Source organism: Scardinius erythrophthalmus (assembly GCF_964197995.2).
Source record: "Scardinius erythrophthalmus genome assembly, chromosome: 1".
Classification (NCBI taxonomy): domain Eukaryota; kingdom Metazoa; phylum Chordata; class Actinopteri; order Cypriniformes; family Leuciscidae; genus Scardinius; species Scardinius erythrophthalmus.
This window is the reverse complement of record NC_138221.1, coordinates 74452665-74471180: the sequence shown is the minus strand read 5'-3', so window position 1 is coordinate 74471180 and position 18516 is coordinate 74452665. Positions and strand designations below refer to the sequence as shown.

At 38.8% G+C, this 18516-nt stretch overlaps 1 protein-coding gene across 1 annotated transcript in view; it reads left to right on the top strand.

Annotated features, from left to right (window-relative positions):
• LOC308696626 (E3 ubiquitin-protein ligase rnf213-alpha-like) overlaps window positions 1-18516 on the top strand; it is a gene marked incomplete at its 5' end in the record, with an annotated part of 167762 nt that overhangs the window by 29485 nt on the left and 119761 nt on the right. The window lies entirely within an intron of this gene.

Below are 18516 nucleotides of genomic sequence, written 5' to 3'. Positions count from 1 at the left end.
CCAGATGGATACTAAGCAGCGCAGTTCTCAAGCCGCGCACTCAGAGCTTGACTAGCGCGCCGGCTCGCTTCCCACGCTTGCACATCTTGGAGTGCATACTTGAGCAGCGCTGCTGCCCCTCCAAGTGGGAAACTGGTGAAATATTGGGTGGCATGTACTGCAGAATGTTCAACAATTCGTCCCTGGTGAAACTGATTGTAGGAATGTAGCTAAAGACAGGACAAACTAACAAAAACAGTAAAACAACTGTGAAGCTCTGCACCAAGGTGACCATACTCTGCACCATCTTGGGAGAGAAGAAGGGATTTGCAGCAGTCTTTTAATCCCAAATGAACACACTAATTATCCAGGAATAACATGAGTAACACAGGGCAGCATAGCAGCTTGTATCATAAAAACAAGACAATATCAGACAAAGAACAGAACCAAACTCAAAACTTAATTATACAGGGGATAATGATGAGTGCAGGAGAACATAATCTGTAACCATAGGAACAAACAAGGAATCAATCAGAAACCGTGAACACCAAAACTAAATTGTGCAGGGAGATGGAAATCAAAGCACACCGAACTGAATATCAAATTATAAGTTCACAGAATGGAATATAACTGTGACATACTTGTTCTAACTTTTTTGTGAATTTAAAAAATATTAAAATATCAGAACCCTTAATACAAAATAAAGAAAATCAAATAAAAAATCTAAAAGACCTATCCTTGTGCACTGGTTAACTGGTTTTCATTGTTATTGCAGCTGTCCGAATGAGGAGTATGGTATACAGTGTATTCAAGCATCTTGCAAACTTCTAAAGATCTGCACAAAAGTCGGATATGCGCTTGCTGATGTTCCTGTTTCTTGCATGAAACTTCTGGCCTTTGTATCAGGATTTGCCCAGGTATTCCATCCTAAGATCATTTTCTTTGTTGTAAATAACTGCTTAAAAACATTAGAAGTTCAGAATAAAATGACTCAATGTGCTTGACATTTGTTCAACCCTTAGACAATACAAGAAACGGACACCTTTTCTGAGAATACTCGTGAGTTACTCAGTGATGCCAATCAAACTGTCAGAACATGGATTGGACGAACTTTCCGAGACAGACTTTTAAACAGACATCAACAAAGGGTTGCCAGCTTCACTGGAGAAATTAAGGTAAGCAGAACAAGTATGATTATTTAAACTGACCATTGGTAGATTTAATCTACAGTATATCTATATACTTTATTCAAATCATTTTATTTGTTCTGATTTACAGGTGTGGAATAACATTGTAGCCATAGATTTCCGGTGTAAGGATTTCACTAAAGAATGGAGAGAAACCTTTACACGGGACTTTGAGGGAAAATATCAACAGGTATTCATCACAAAATTCCAGAATATGTCTCAAAATATGAATAATTAATTTCCATGACTTTCGGTTCAGTTAACATTGTTTAGTATCTGCGTTCCTCTAGTCTGTGCCTGAAATAATTCAGAAAAGATCTCACTAAAATGCTGACCAAGCTGTTCTTTTTAGTGAATCAGGCAAAAAATAATACTTATCAGTTTGTGTACCCAAGGCTTGTCAGATGTAAATCAGTATAATTACTGATATTAAAATAAGTGAAGGTTTTCCCCCATTTAGAATTAGATAGTCACCAATATTGATTCATTTATTTATTTAAATAAAGCTACCCACTGTTGCTAAAATAAAACATTTATCCAGGTCCTGCACATTATTTGTTTTTCCAGCATTTTTTTGCAAATTAAAAATGGCAGTCATTAAATGCTTTAAAAAAAGGTACACAGCTAAGTATTGAAGTTTATCAATTGGCCTATTTAGTATATAGGATTTATTATTAGGGCTGGGATTCTACCTCAATATTACAAAGAGATCTTAAAATTGTTAAGAAACTGGGGACTGGATTCACGAAACGGTCTATTCTTAACTGCTATTTTCTTCTTATTTTCTAACTTAAGAAAAAGGATATTTTATGTTCCCGACAACTTAAATGTTCAATCTTGTTTCTTAAGATTGTTCTGAGACAGAGTTTAGGAAGTATTCATATTCCTGAAAAGGGCGTTCTTAAAAGTCCTTATAAATAACTTCTTAAAGTTAAGGTATCCTCCAACTTAAATGACCAAAGATAAGATGTTTCATTAATGTTTTAGGTTGTTTAAAATATAACATTAATATAACATATAAATGTGTTAAAGGTGCAGTGTGTACATTTTAGCGGCAACTAGTGGTGAGGTTGTGATTTGCACCCAACAGAAGTGATGTCGTCGTCTGAGACAGCTGAGAGTAGCCAGTTAACCTGTTAACCGTTGCCAGAGCGCGGGCGCACTGAAGCGTTTTTTTTTATAAATAGTTCAAAGTTACTATCAGATTTAATGTTATACCTTGACAAACTATACATCATTACAAAGATATAAGACTCAAGTTTCAGAATTTGACCACTATTGTATTCTGAGAAACTTATAGCGACAGTTATTTCTTAATTTGTGTCAGGAGTTATGAAATGAAAAAATGAGTCGATACCTTTGATATGAATTATGCGCGTCAGCCGCTTTCATTCATAAAAAAACTCCCGTGCCGTCGTCATGACAGCGATACACAAAACAACGTCCTTCCGGGCTTTTAGCTAAAAAATGTGCAGATTTGGAGAAATATTGATATATTCTCATAGGTTTACATCAGATTTCTATAGACAGGAATAATATTTATTGAATTTATACCCAAATGCGTCGATGTAATCATTATGAGCGTTTGTATACTCTGTTAATGTGTTTTCAATTCATACCAATAGCCTGAGGGCGCCCTCGCCGCCCTGTGCACAGTATTAGAACATGAAGAAGTGCCATAATCATGTGACAATCCAGGAAGCCTCGAACACACACACACAGCTAACAACAGATCGCGCTGTAACTATGGCTGTAACATGCAGATACAGTCGTTTTGAAGACAATAAACATGTTTGCTATGATATTTGAGTTACCTGTGTTTTTCAATCCATGCCAGGTATTTCCATAATAATAGATTATATTTATAATGTAATGCTAATCTATATAGACTATCATTTTGCAGAACAGTATACAATAGTATATTTTCTGTCTGATTTTTTTATCTGAAGCCAAATTAGATCACAGAAAATTATTTAAAATACTCGATTTGCTTTATAAAGTAAGTTTATAAGCACAAACATGGTTTTAATCTCATAAATTGTCGTGTATTGATGGTGTGCTAAGCTAACATGCTAGCTAGCCCTAGGTGCACCTGCCACCTAGAAGTTATATTTTTATTATTTTTTGAATGCTTACTGAAATGTTTCTTTATTCAAGAAATGCATTTAAAACAGTTTAGAATGTAAGGGTGAACTTTGAGAAAAGAAATTAGTGACTGAAAACATATGAATAGCATGTGAATAGCCAGTCGTTAGTAACTAATGCAGACAAAAGAAATGCATATTTAGAGCCATAACCTGGCTGGAGAGGTGTGAATGTGTGCAGGGGGAGACTGAGACTGAATGGGGCTCGTTTGCACCACAAAACAATAAAGACAATATACTGCATAGATGGTAAGAAGATGACACTAAATATCAGTAGCATTTTAGCATCAAATCAAAATAAAGTCACATGACATGGTCTTGAAAAACATTTCACTAAATACAGAGTTTTGGACTTATTATCTTAAGATTTTAAACATAAAATGTTTAGACATGCGGCATTAGCTGTAATGCATTTCTAGATTGCTCCAGGGCCAACTTCAATTTTATTTTCATGAGGATGTTTCATAAAAAATAATTTCTAATAACTTTACAAAACTTTGAAGCTATTTATAACAATTTTTGTCATTATGACAATAATTAATTCTACATTACAATAAACTGCCAGGTGTCAGCTTTCAAATGAGATCATACTTGTGCTTTTAGTACAAAGGGTTCATGAACTGTATCTGTTTCAGTTTGGGTATGTCATTTCTTGGGATTTTTCAAAAGTGGGGTTGCAGCTTAACAGGTTAAGCAATGAAGTTTCTTCACAAAGATAAATTAAGAAACTGGGTTTACTTAACCCTCTGAGGTCGACAAACGCGCCGGCGCGTTTTGCTGGATTTTTTTCACATAGCAGCAACATAAACTTAAAAACTATTCATAAGATAATGTGCTGAGGTGATCTATGCAAAATGAGGTAAGCGCCCCCTGAAATGCCTTCAAACCAAGAAGAGTAAAGTAAAAAAAAATATTTTCAAAACACTATAAATCCATCCTTTTTTCCCCCAAAACGCTATAAATACATACATTTTTTCCCCAAAAATTGATGTAAAAAAAAAAAAAGTCTTTTGTCTTTTATTTTTCGTGTTCGCATTTATGAGGAAAAAACAATATTACGTGAAAGTTCTCCATTATGTACGCGAGCGCTCTGAAAACAGCACTAAAAGACTTTCAAACTTTCACAGAGACCTCAAAACAGAAAGTACAAATCCTTTCTTTTAAACGAATTTCGTTTTGTATTAATTGTATCTTAATTTTAATATTTTTTCATTAACAAATTTTTGAACTGGAGATCATCATGGACCAGACCGTAGCCTACTCGCCTCACAGGTCTAAAAAATGTGAATTATATTTACAGAAAGCTGGTTCTAAACCATTCAAAACAAAAAACTATGTAGCCTAATAAATGTGCATTTCTCCAGTGCGTTCACTAGCCTACTGCGAAGATCGCGAGTCAATAGCCTATCGTCAACTTCATCTTTGCCAGAAGTTAATAAACAATTAAAATGTCTTATTGCAATATTTTACATATTCATAATCATTACTTTTGGTGGATCTTTGAGGCAGCTTTTTAGGTTTATGGCGTTTTGGAAAAGAGCTCTTCACGTACAAACACCGTTTCACCAAGGCACAGCGGCCCTTCAGCACATATAACAAAAAGAGAAAAAGCACAAACTTACTAATTACGAAACTTTGATGTGGTTGAACAGGTGAAACAGTCACAAATCCCTCCGCAACTCAAACCTTCTCAGTACGAGTTATGAAGGAAGAGAACAGCATTACAGTTTTCAGCGCGTCCTCCTCTGATTGCTGTGTTCTGACTGAAAAAGTGCGTGCAGGAGCACATGCGCAAAACGTAGGTTTGTAAAATGTCCTTTTGTAAAATGACATATGATAAAATAAAAATAATTCATCATTTTACAAAACGGCTTTGCACATGTGCTTCTGCGCGCACTATTTCGAATTTACGTATGCGTTTTTGACGACACGGGACCATGTGCTGGGCCACTCGGAGGTTGCTTCCGGGAATAGGCTACTCCCCTACAGTATTAAAAATCGCATATAGTTTATAACATATACTTGTTTAGAAGGTTATAGTGTGCGTTATTTGTTTTCTCTTTAACTTCTTTCAGCTCTTTTCATGTTTGGGGCCCTCACTTGATGGCCCTTTAGTCCTTGGGGGGAGTGTCTATGTCACACCCCTGGTCTGAATCTCATTAATATTGATGGGCCATTACCACTCCCATGCATAAACCTCTTCTGACAAAATAACTGACTTACAAAGTTTAAATCAATGTATTGTTTTTATGTGAACGATTAGGCAGGATGATTTTCACATCATTTTGAAGAAAAAACTCTAGGCGATGACATCCATTAGTGAAAAGTCTTATTGACACATATTTAGCATGTGTTTTGTGGTCTTATTTCAGCAACTTTCATTTTTATTTTTTTCAATAACCATGCATAAACATTATTCTCTCAAAAATACAAAATGCTATTGTACTGTTGATCACATATTTTGGTAGCCCTGTTTGTGCTATATAGAGTGAATTTACACCTTTGCCATTAACATGTTTATAAATAACTGAAAAAAGCACAAATGTCAGAGCATGTCAGAACACCTCCAGGGCCCAGAAAACCCCTCAGACCCCAGAGGGTTAAAGGACAATTCCAGTGAAAAATGAACCTAGGGGTAATTAACACATGGTTACTGAGTCGATCGTTGCCTGGGATGCGTTTTCATGATAATCGAATATAAAGAGTTTTATCTCTAAAAACAGATTAGCTCAGATTAATGAAACGTGGATATATTTTAGAGTAGTCAATGTGCTGCTTGTATAGCAGTATATATTTAGTGTCCTCTTAAAATAACTCAACATATAGCCATTATTGTCAAAATAGCTGGCAACAAAAGTGAGTACACCCTAAGTGATAATAGCTGTACGTCGTTTAACCATGCAAAGCCACATACCCTATTCATCATTTTCATGTTTTTGTCTGCTTGACAGGACCATACAAATCTGTGTATCTTGTATTATAGCAGTTAAAATTTGTGCTTTGAGTACAATTCTCTTATACTGACCACTGGATGTTCAACATGGCACCTCATGGCAAAGAACTCTCTAAGGATTTGAGAATTAGAATTGTTGCTCTCCACAAAGATGGCCTAGGCTATAAGAAGATTGGTAACACCCTGAAACTGAGTTACAGTGCAGGCCAGAGTCATACAGAGGTTTTCCAAGACGGGTTCATCTTGGAACAGGCCTCGCGAGGGTCAATCAAAGAAGTTGAGTCCTCATGCTGTGCGTCAGGTGCAGAAGCTGGCTTAAAAAGATAGACGCATGATCGTTCCAGCATTGCTTTAGAGGTTGCAGAAGCAGGAGGTCAGCGTGTCATTGCTCAGACCATACACACTGCAACAAGTCGGTTTGCATGGCCGTCGTCCCAGAAGGAAGCCTCTTCTGAAGCTGGCTCACAAGAAAGCACGCAAACAGTTTGCTGAAAGCAACCTGTCCAAGAGCATGAATTACTGGAACCATGTCCTGTGGACTGATGAGACTAAGATAAACTTGTTTGGCTCAGATGGTGTCCAGCATGTGTGGCGATGCCCTGGTGAGGAGTACCAAGAAAATTGTGTCTTGTTTTCAGTCGAGCATGGTGGTGGCAGCATCATGGTCTGGGGCTGCATGAGTGCTGCTGGTACTGGGGGGGATGTGCTTCATTGAGGGAAACATGGATTCCAACATGTACTGTGACATTCTGAAGCAGAACATGATCCCCTCCCTTCAGAAACTGGGCCGAACAGCATGATAACGACCCCAAACACACTGCCAAGATGACAATTGCCTTGCTGAGGAAGCTGAAGGTGAAGGTGATGGAGTGGCCAAGTATGTCTCCAGACCTGAACCCTATTGAGCACCTGTGGGGCGTCCTCAAGCAGAAGGTAGAGAAGAATCATGTGTCTAACAGCCAGCAGCTGTTAAAGTGGAGGAGTGGAAGAGGATCCCAGCAACAACCTGTGCAGCTCTGGTGAATTACATGCCCAGGAGGATTAAGGCATTGCTAGATAACAATGGTCCTCACACAAAATATTCACACTTTGGACACAGGTTTGACATGTTCACTTAGGGTGTACTCACTTTTGTTGTCAGCTATTTTGACAATAATGGCTGTATGTTGAGTTATTTTCAGAGAACAGTAAATATATGCTGCTATACAAGCAGCACATTGACTACTCTAAAATATATCAGAGTATAATTTCTATAGTATTGTCCCTTGAGAAGATACAAGTAAAATAATTGGTTTGTTGATGGACACTTGTTAATGCTGATGGTGAGGAATTAGAGTTGCAACATCTCATAATGTACCTTAAACTAAGTAGCGTATCACTGAGAAACATCCTGCTCAAGTCGTCCTTGCGATTTTATCATCAGACTCGCTCTCGCATTGATATGGCAAAATCGATGTCATTGTTCGTTACAGTGTTTAGTTTGCGGTGTAGGAAGCCTCAGGACAGCTGATGTTGTTATGGCAATGGGTGTTTTTGTTTTCGATGCACTGTACGCAGTAAACCAATCTCAACAGACTGAGCTGTCTGGTCAATCAGAGGAGAGTAGCTATCGGAAAGGAGGGATTTAGAGAGATTGATTCATCTGACGAGTCATTTGAGAATCATTGAAAATGTGGTGATGTGCAAATGTATATTATGAGGAAATGAAGCCTTTGATGCATGTAAACCTGTTGTAGGAGACTCCAAAACAACATTAGGAAACTTTAAAATAGCATAATAGGGACACTTTATGAAAATATTTTAGAACTACTAAAGACTTTTTCCAAGAATTGCACATTGGAACATTCCTACGAACTTCTTAGAATTTATCTTAACTTTTTTCTTAAGAAGATTTTCATGAATAAAAAAATTATTTTTACTTTGATTATAGTTTTTCTTTTTTACACAACAAACATAAGGATACTGATAAACACAAGGCACATAGGCCGGGAGCCAGGTCCACTCCTCAGGATGTTTTTTGCTACCTTTTTTTACCAGATCATTTACAGGTTATAAGAAAATTATGTAGCTGTTAGAAGGGGGCTATATTGTGAGGAAAAAAACTGTACTGCTGTATTAATGAAAAAATACTAATATAACTGATGGTTTGTGTTTTTTTGGCAAAGAACCACATCACTTTACATTGTCAGGCGGACAACATTTTTTTTGTCTTTTGGGGTATGTTGAGGGTGATATTTGACAGCAAAAAGGCAGCAATCCCTAGAATCTTTTTCTGCTAGTTTCCCCTATGTGTCAGGATACACCATGCAAAATTTTAGGGTTATATGGCCATTTATGTAGCTGCAGTACCTTAATATTCACAATTACATCATTCCGCCAAAAGCTTTTCCCAAAAAGGGTGTTTTTTGGCCCCTGAGACCAAACGGGGGCCAGTTGTGGGTGGTCATTATCAACTTGTGATGGCCCAAGGTATAAGAGAATAGGAAATAATAGTGAAAAAAAGGTAGCAAAAAACATCCTGAGGAGTGGACCTGGCTCCCGGCCTAACATGCATTACTTCTTGTATACTCAATCTATGGCACATTTTTGTGAAGGAAGACAAGCATGTGAAGTTTATCTGGTTTCAAACTGAAGCAAAACACTGTCTGAATGTTTCCTGAAGAACAGAAAAGCTCTTAAACCTGTTGCGCTGGCGCCAAGTCATGCAGATAGCAGATTTGAACAAAAAAATCAAGTGCAAATACAAATGCAAAAATAAGATGAGTAAAGAAATTGGTTATATGATCACAGAAACCCCCTGTTAACAGGTTAATGTCATGTTTCCCATTCCATGACTAGTAAAATAATCGCAATTTACTCTCTGTAAAATGGCGTAATCCGCAGTGATGGACACGGAGATGGGTAAAAAGGTTGGTGGCTACACATTCTGCAGATTGGGTTTATGGGGATCGCACACGCTGCACACCGGACGAGAAGCGCCATGACGCGTCTAGGACAACTCGAGGTATCGTACACCCGAGTTTATGACCCGAGTTTACGCGCACTCTCAGTTTATGGCCAGCAATATTGTTACGTTTAAGGACATTTTGAAATGAAGATAATATCTGTCTGTACTATGTTATGACTGTACTGTACAATTAAATGCAATAGTTGCTGAGTCTGCGATCTGAACACTTTACCTCAGAGCATCCGTTATCTGAATGAATTGAGAATCTCACCTGAAAATCCGATAGCATAAGCAATTCCCATTCAAGCAGCTGATTTCTGTGAATGAATGTAATTAAATGTATATTGCAGCACAGGGTGAAGTCATTAACGACAAATATAATGTAAATTTAATATAAAACTATGTAAATGGCGCTCTGTGTTGTGGCCGGATTTTGAGCCGTTGCTAGGCGCAGTTGCTGGGCGCAGTTGCTGGGCGCCGTGGACAGATGCACACCGCCGGTGTGTGTACACTCATAGAGAATAATGCGTTCGAATTTCAAAGACGTGCGCTTCTCGTCCGGTGTGCGACCCCCTTGAAGGAGATGTTTTCTTTAGGAGATGTTGTGAGCTTAATTTTTTCAGGTGTGGACAGTGTTTCACTCTCTCGCTCAGATGACATTCTTCTCAGATTAGCTGCGCGGGCGCGCGCTGCGTCGTCTTCTTATTTGATAGGTGTCAGCAGGTGCATACAGCGCCCTGAGAGGTCAACCAGGTACTGGCGCTGGAGTATTTACGTGTCATGTTATCATAAGAGTCCTGTTCATTTTAAACATTGTGGTTATCGCCAATACCGGTATATTGTCACACTGTAAATTAACACGATGTCGAAGGGCTGTAATCAACTAAAGAAAATCTTGGTCGACTAAAGTCCTGGACCCGTATTCATAAAGATTCTAAGAATCCTCTCAGAAAACTCTTAATTTAGCTTAAAAACTTTTACGTAGGAGTCTTAGCTTAAGAGCAATTCGGGACTGATCTGAGAGCAACTCTGAGTAAGGAAAAGACAAAAACTTTTATCTTAGTAAGAAGGCGGGGTTGACCCCGTTGCTATGTATGACACAATCTTTTGAAGACTGTGATTGGTTGGTTGTCCAAGAAGGGGAAAAAAGTGATTTTAAGTATAGGGTCTATTCTAAGCCTTCACTTTAAAATTACATGCGTAATTTTTCCTATTTGACCGTTCTCACACACACACATTATATATATAAATCCTTATTTTATTAACCATGCTGTTGATTTCCTATAAGGTATTTGCTTGGCTTAGAATGATAAAAATTGTTCCACTCTTTCTAATTACACTGATTGTTGGCATGTCTATTTAAATGGTGGTTTGAATGTTGGTTTTAATGTATCAAACATGGAATTTTCCGAGTTGCCAAATATCGTAATGTAGTGATTACTTTCATTTCGGGCGCTATGGCATTTCTGCGCTGTGTTGGAGATATTAGCGTGTCTCTAAAAAAAGATCTGTCACAAACATGATCCCTGCATGATCTAATTTAAAGCGTCTTATTAACTCACTGTCATCCATTGTCTGCAACACATTTCTTCTCCTTCTTCGTCTTTCTGCCATTTTCTCCTCTGCTAAAGAAACTCTTAAGCCTCTTAAAAGTCCTCGTCCGTGCTCCTAACAATTCTGACCTTAAGACCTCTTTTAAGGGTTAAGATGCTTTCTGAATTACTTTTTTCTTTACTAGGATTTTATCTTTAAATTTAAGAGTAAACGCCCACATTTCTAAGAATTTTCTTAGAATTTTGTCACTAGGAGCTACTCTTTGCATTAAGATTCTTTATGAATACGGGCCCTGAAATTTTCGACTAAAAATCGACTAAAAATTACGTTAGGAAAAAAAAACTTTAAATTAATTAGCTGCGCACTGTGCGCCTTGTTGTCCGCCTAAATGAATTATAAATAAACACCAAAAACTAGTAGGCTATTTGCAGTATTAAATCGTTTTTGACGTAATTATTTTGCACTGAAATGAGTCTGACACACGAGTATGTCTGCTCTGGCAGCGTTGCTTCACGTGCACCTGCGCAATATCAGATCAGAGCCTAGGATTTCCGAAAATAGTACTATGTTGTCAACTAGTGATATCATGACAAGAACTTTTGAGGAATATGTAACATAATTTAGACAATTGTTTTTGTCATATGTATTATAATAACTGACAGACACTATAATTTCAGCCGCTGTGCAGCTCGCGAACATAGAAGCTCAGCTTCGCGGCTGAGACACGAATAGACTATTAACTTAAAGCTTTTACTCTTAAACACAAAAGGCACGTCCACTTTAATAAAAAAAAATTATATTTATTAAACAAACCAGATCAAGTAATAATATTCAGCAAACCTTCTAGTAGCCTACTTTCTTCAATCTGTCTCTAGAACTAGAACTGATGAGTTATAAGAAAAAAGGGGGGATCATATTTGCAAAACAAGACCTGTGAAGGATATAACGTTCTTCAAGAAATCAAACAAAAAAGTAATGGAAATAAACACTCAAAAGAGCATAAACTCTTTTTAAACATGTATTGAAGCATAGACACAAGCATGTGTCAAACAATCATCAGCCAAATAAACTGTCCAAATCAAAACTGTAGGTGAGCAAAGAGGATACTGAGTCAATGTCAATTCCCACAGGATGAGACCAGACTTGGTCATTAGTCTTTAAATGGTCGCATAATGTCTTTCGTTGGATAAGGGCATTTCTGCCTCCAAAGACAGTCAATGAAATTGTTCTTCTGGTAAGTAGTCCAGCAGAATCATAATAGCACAAAAAATCCTCTACAAGAAAAAGAAATACAACAAATCAACTCATCCATAAACAAACAAACAAACAAACAAACTATTTACAAGAAACAGGTCTCCACCTAAATCAAAGATATTCCAAAAATCAAAACATGATATAACAGCACTTACATTTGGGCAGCAAACAATAAGTTTCCCAAGTCAGGATTTTCCACGACAGCAGTGAACAGGTGAAGGTGTGCTGTGGTATAATTCTCCTTCTACTACTTCCCCTTTTGATTCTAAACATGGGGTCCTATTAGTGACACCTAGTGGCTAGGATGAACATACCCCAAGAAAAAGATAGCCTGCCTTGTAATAGGCTGTGACTGTTACATATTCCCCCCCTCAATTAGAAAGATTATCAACAGTTCCATAGAAAGGCTTCAAATTTTGTACATGAAATGTATCAACATGATTGGGATCATCTAAAAATGACACAGAACAATTAACAGGACCAAGACATTTCTCAATCTTAGCAGGACCTTTCCATTTCACAGCAAGTTTAGCCATAAATCCCTCACTAGCTCGTGACAAAGGATGAGTGCGAACCCAAACCAAATCCCCAATCTGGTAACTCACAGGTCTTCTCCGACGGTCGTAATACCTTCTCTGTTTTGCCTGAGCTCGCTCCACGTTCCTTTGCACAGTTATTATCAAGTCCTTCTGTCTCTCTAACACTGGGTACGCAGGACTGTCTGGATCTGGATGTCTTTGAATGGCTCTTTCTAGAGGTCCTTTCAATTTCCTGCCCAGTGCGACTTCAGCTGGAGTGAATCCTGTGCTTTCCTGCCAAGCTGTGTTTATGGCAAAACGGAACTCCGCCAACCATCTGTCCCAATGCCGGTGGTGATCTTGAACATAGGATGAGATCATAGTCTTAAGAGTACGGTTGACTCTTTCAGTGAGGTTAGTTTGAGGGTGTGCTGTGGTAGTCAATTTTTGGACGACACTCCATTGCTTGCAAACTAGCCGCAGGAGTTGGGAAGTGAACTGGGTTCCTCGATCGGAAACCAAATACATTGGAGTCCCCCACCTGGTGAAGATTTCTTCTACCAAGATACGAGCATATGTCCGGGTTCCACCACAGGAGTCGACTGCATATGACCGGCTAACTTGGAAATGGAGGGTTTGTATTGCTGACAGATCTGACATTCTTTACAATACTTCCAGACGTCTGAGCGTAAGGTAGGCCAATAACAGATATCTACTAACCTCAGCAGAGTCTTAAGTCTACCAAGATGGCCACTTAACGGGTTGTCGTGCGCATATTTGAGGAAGTCCTTTCGCAGGCTAGCAGGAATGACTAGTTGTAACTTGGGCCCTTTCTGTCCATCTGGCATACTGCGGAAAAGAAAGCCATTCTTCAACAGGTAATGTATACGTAATGGATTGGGATCTGTGAGTGACCTGGCTTGGTTCATGAGTTCTTGCATATCTGGGTCATCGTTTTGGGATTTGGCAATGTCAGACCATTCTATTGTGAAACTGGAAAAAGTGCTAGATGAGTCCTGTGATTTGACATGGGCTAATAGAGAAAGTGAAGAGACATCCAAGTGACTACGTGAGAGGGTATCGGGCATAATGTTGCACTGACCTTTTCGATATTTGACACTGAAGTCAAATTCTTGTAGTCGGATGGCCCATCGAGTCAATCTGGAAGACGGCTTTGGGTGATTAAACACCCACGTGAGAGCTGCATGATCAGTGATGATTTCAAAAGGTCTACCTTCAAGATAGGGCCTCCATTTCTCAACGGCCCATATGACGGCACAACACTCCTTCTCTGAAACTGAATAGGACTTCTCAGCTCCTTGTAGCAAGCGTGAAGCGTAGGCTATTACATGTTCTGATCCGTCTAACTCTTGTGTTAGGACAGCTCCCAAGCCCACGTCACTAGCATCAGTCTGGACTTTGAAAGGTTTTGTCAAATCAGGGGCCATCAAGACAGGTGCTTTGGTCAGATCTTGTTTGATCAATTCAAAAGATTTCTGACATTCCTCAGTCCAAGACCATGTTGCTCCTTTTCTCTTTAAAGCATGCAGTGGTGCAGCCTTCTCAGAAAACTTATTAATAAATCTTTGGTACCATCCTGCAAGACCAAGGAACCGTTGTACCTCCTTCAAACCTTGAGGGACGGGGAATTTAGTAACAGCTTCCACCTTTGCAGGGTCTGTTTGTATTCCTTCACTAGATACCACATGTCCTAAAAACAGCAAAGACTTTTGCATGAGGTTGCACTTCTGGAGATTGACAGTGAGCCCTGCTTTGTAGAGACAATGAAATATTGCTTGCAGGTGTGTCAAATGCTCTTCTTCCGTCTTCGAGTACACCACAATGTCATCAATGTACACAAAACAACTCTTCCCCCTAAAATCCTTCAGCACTATCTCCATCAATCGTTGAAATGAAGCAGCAGCATTTTTGAGGCCAAAAGGTAAACGAAGAAATTCAAATAGGCCAGATGATGTGACAAAAGCAGTCTTGGAGATACTGTCAGGTTCCATTTCCACCTGCCAATACCCACTTTTTAGATCTAGGGTACTGAAGATTCCTGCTCCATGGAGAGACTCAAGAATATCCTGTATTTGTGGCATAGGGTACGCATCCAGAAAAGTCTTTGAGTTCAGCCCTCTAAAGTCAACACAGAATCTTTGTCCTCCTCCTTTCTTGGGTACTAGGACAATTGGAGCAGCCCAGGGAGACGTCGAGGGTCGAATAATTTTCTTATCAAGCATCCCCTTTATCTCCTGATCGACGAAAATCTGTTTTTCAGGAGATACTCTGTAGGCTTTCCGGCGGATGGGTACTTCATTAGTGGTTATGATGCGATGTTTCACTATATTGGTGTGCCCAATTTCATTGGTGCACACTGTGGGCCATTTTTTCATGAGCTGTTCAAGCTGTGACTTCAATCCTGAAGATGTGTCTGCATTGTCCACTAGTTGATGGATAAGAGAGTGGGTTTCAGATGACTCTTCTGGTATGGGTAAGGCTAGATAGAATGACAACAAAGCATTGGGAGAATGGACAGGTGTGAATGAAAATACTTCTTTTTGGCATCCATTTGTGGCAGGCAGTATATTTTGGACTTTATGAAAATCCAGACAAATTCCAGATGACATTAGAAAATCCATTCCTAAAATTATAGGCACAGAGAGATCAACATCCCTCATTATATACAAGGACAGTGCAAATTTTCTCTGCTGTACCTCACCATCACATCTCCACAAACCCAAGGCACTCAACACTTGACCATTGGCCTGTTGGAAAGTCTGTCCACGGCTAGAATCCAACTGTTCTCTATGCTTCAACTGATTCCAACAAAATTCTTGCATTAGAGTCAGTGAACTCCCTGTGTCGATCATGGCCTGGAAATATCTTCCACGGATCACCATCGGTAGGGTCACCACCGTCAAATTGATCTGAGCAGGGGTGTGAACAGGTTGAATAACACGTGTGTTTGAGGGATATGACTTTGTGGGAATGTCTCTCTCAGTTTGGGTTTTCCGTTTCTGTAAATCTGCATTGGCCTGACTCCAATATTTCTTGGCTTCCTCCAGATCTCTTTCAATTTGAGTTCCAATCCGCACCAACTCACCTACTTCCTTGACTGTTCCTCTCAGAAGACTGGCGAGGCGAGGGTTGCAATTTCTTAAAATGGACTGCACAATTTCTTTCTCTGTCATCTCCTTTTTCCACCGTAAACACAGGGCTCTGTAATGATAGGCAAAATCACTTATAGACTCTTTGGGACCTTGCTTCCTCTCCAACAACCGTTTAGCAGCTTCGGTTTCATAGTCGTCATTTAAGAAAGCTTGACGAAAAGTTTGCTTGAACTGGTTCCATGTGGAGATGAACCGTCGTTCTGCTAGCCACCAATCCTTAGCCGTTCCCTTCAAAACTGAGGTGAGAGAAGCTAAAATTTCACAATCCGTGAGAGGTCTAAGAGCAAGATAATCTTCACAATGTTCAATAAATGAAATGGGATAATTTTCTTCATCAGAGCCGAACTGTGGAAATTCAACTCTAACAGGAGGACGATATTGAGAAACATGACCACTATCTGTGTTAGTAGGTACATGAGGTTGAATTTGAGTACTGAATTGTCTGTGGTGTGGTAAGGTAGAAGTAACCATTGGAGGCACAATAGGAGTAGATAAAAAAGGAGCTTGAGATTTTAGTTTGGCTTCAATTTGCATATCTCTCCTCTTCAAACAATCCACTACTGACTTGCCCAAATCCTGAATACTCAACTCAAGAGTGTTTTTGACTCTCTCACACTCTCATTCTATTTTATAGGTTAATCTCTCCTCCAAAAACCGGCATTGATCCTTAAACTCTGCATTTTGGCAACATAAATTCACTTTTTGCACACAGTCATGAAGGTCTTCTTCCAGGGTTGTAATGCGACGTGTTATCTCATCCATTGACTGAGCCGAGAATGGAGGATCAAATACATCAGGAGGTGGTGGTGGAGGAAGTGGATTATCCAGTGGGGTCTCAGAGTCATTGTCATCTTCAGAGTTGATGTACAGTTCACTGAAAGTAGTAATTAGCTCTCGTACAGGCTGTGGATCTCTTCGTGTGACAAAAGATCCAGCTGTGAAATCTGGATTGAGTTCTCGTGCAGGATTTGGATCTCTTCGTGTGACAAAAGGTCCAGCTGTGAAATCTGGATGGAGCTCACACTCATCCCCCATAAGATCTGAACAGACTGACATTTTACAGCATATTTTCAAAAAAAAAAAAAATTGTACAAAAGATTCTTGAAATTCTTAAATTGCAAAAAGTCCCTGTTCGGGCGCCACTCTATAACTGTCCCAGCTATTTAGAACTGATGAGTTATAAGAAAAAAGGGGGGATCATATTTGCAAAACAAGACCTGTGAAGGATATAACGTTCTTCAAGAAATCAAACAAAAAAGTAATGGAAATAAACACTCAAAAGAGCATAAACTCTTTTTAAACATGTATTGAAGCATAGACACAAGCATGTGTCAAACAATCATCAGCCAAATAAACTGTCCAAATCAAAACTGTAGGTGAGCAAAGAGGATACTGAGTCAATGTCAATTCCCACAGGATGAGACCAGACTTGGTCATTAGTCTTTAAATGGTCGCATAATGTCTTTCGTTGGATAAGGGCATTTCTGCCTCCAAAGACAGTCAATGAAATTGTTCTTCTGGTAAGTAGTCCAGCAGAATCATAATAGCACAAAAAATCCTCTACAAGAAAAAGAAATACAACAAATCAACTCATCCATAAACAAACAAACAAACAAACTATTTACAAGAAACAGGTCTCCACCTAAATCAAAGATATTCCAAAAATCAAAACATGATATAACAGCACTTACATTTGGGCAGCAAACAATAAGTTTCCCAAGTCAGGATTTTCCACGACAGCAGTGAACAGGTGAAGGTGTGCTGTGGTATAATTCTCCTTCTACTACTTCCCCTTTTGACTCTAAACATGGGGTCCTATTAGTGACACCTAGTGGCTAGGATGAACATACCCCAAGAAAAAGATAGCCTGCCTTGTAATAGGCTGTGACTGTTACAAGTGGGTAGGGCTAATCCAAAAGAGGTGAAAACAAGGGGGGTGTTCTGAAGACAAACTGTTACCTGTGAAACAGCGGTGCTCTGAAAACACCCCCATTAGCAATTAGTGCTTTCCACCTGATGAAATGAACGCGGCAAAACTGATGAAATGAACACGACAAAACTAATGAAATGAAGGCGGCAAAAAATCGACTAATCAGAATTTTGGTCGAGCCAGAACGTATCGACCAAATAATCGACTAATTGACTGGGAGATTACAGCCCTAGATATTTCATGCTTTGAATATCACGATTATCATCAACACCGGTATATTGCGACACCCCTAGCCTCCACATATGAAGGCACCTCTGAATAAACGTCCCATACACAAAATAAATATATTTGAAATATGTTTTCACAATATATCTGAAATATATTTTTGGGAATATATGCAAATATTTGAAATTGGCCCAATAAATATATTTTAGTTATATTTCAGAATATATTTCAAAATGATAAATATAAGTTAACAACAATGCAAATATATTTCAATACTGACCGATGAGCACATCATTGAAGAGCTCCTGGAAAACCGCTGTGGAGTTTGAGAGTCCAAGTGACCTGTGGGGGTATTAAAGGCAGTCTTCCATTCGTCCAAATGTGTAGTCTATATAATTCACATTTCTATAGTTTTTTTAAATTTGTTCACAAGAAGAAAATAGCATAATAGATATTAAGAATTTATTTATTTATTTTTATATGGGGTATTAACTGCATTAAAGCACATAGGCCTACTAAAAACAGCATTTACATTGGCTTTTGAAAACTAGGCATACATTTGTTTGTGAATGTTATTTAAAAAAAATCTTATTGATAGTTTTGTGTGTGTGTGTGTGTGTGTGTGTGTGTGTGTGTGTGTGTGTGTGTGTGT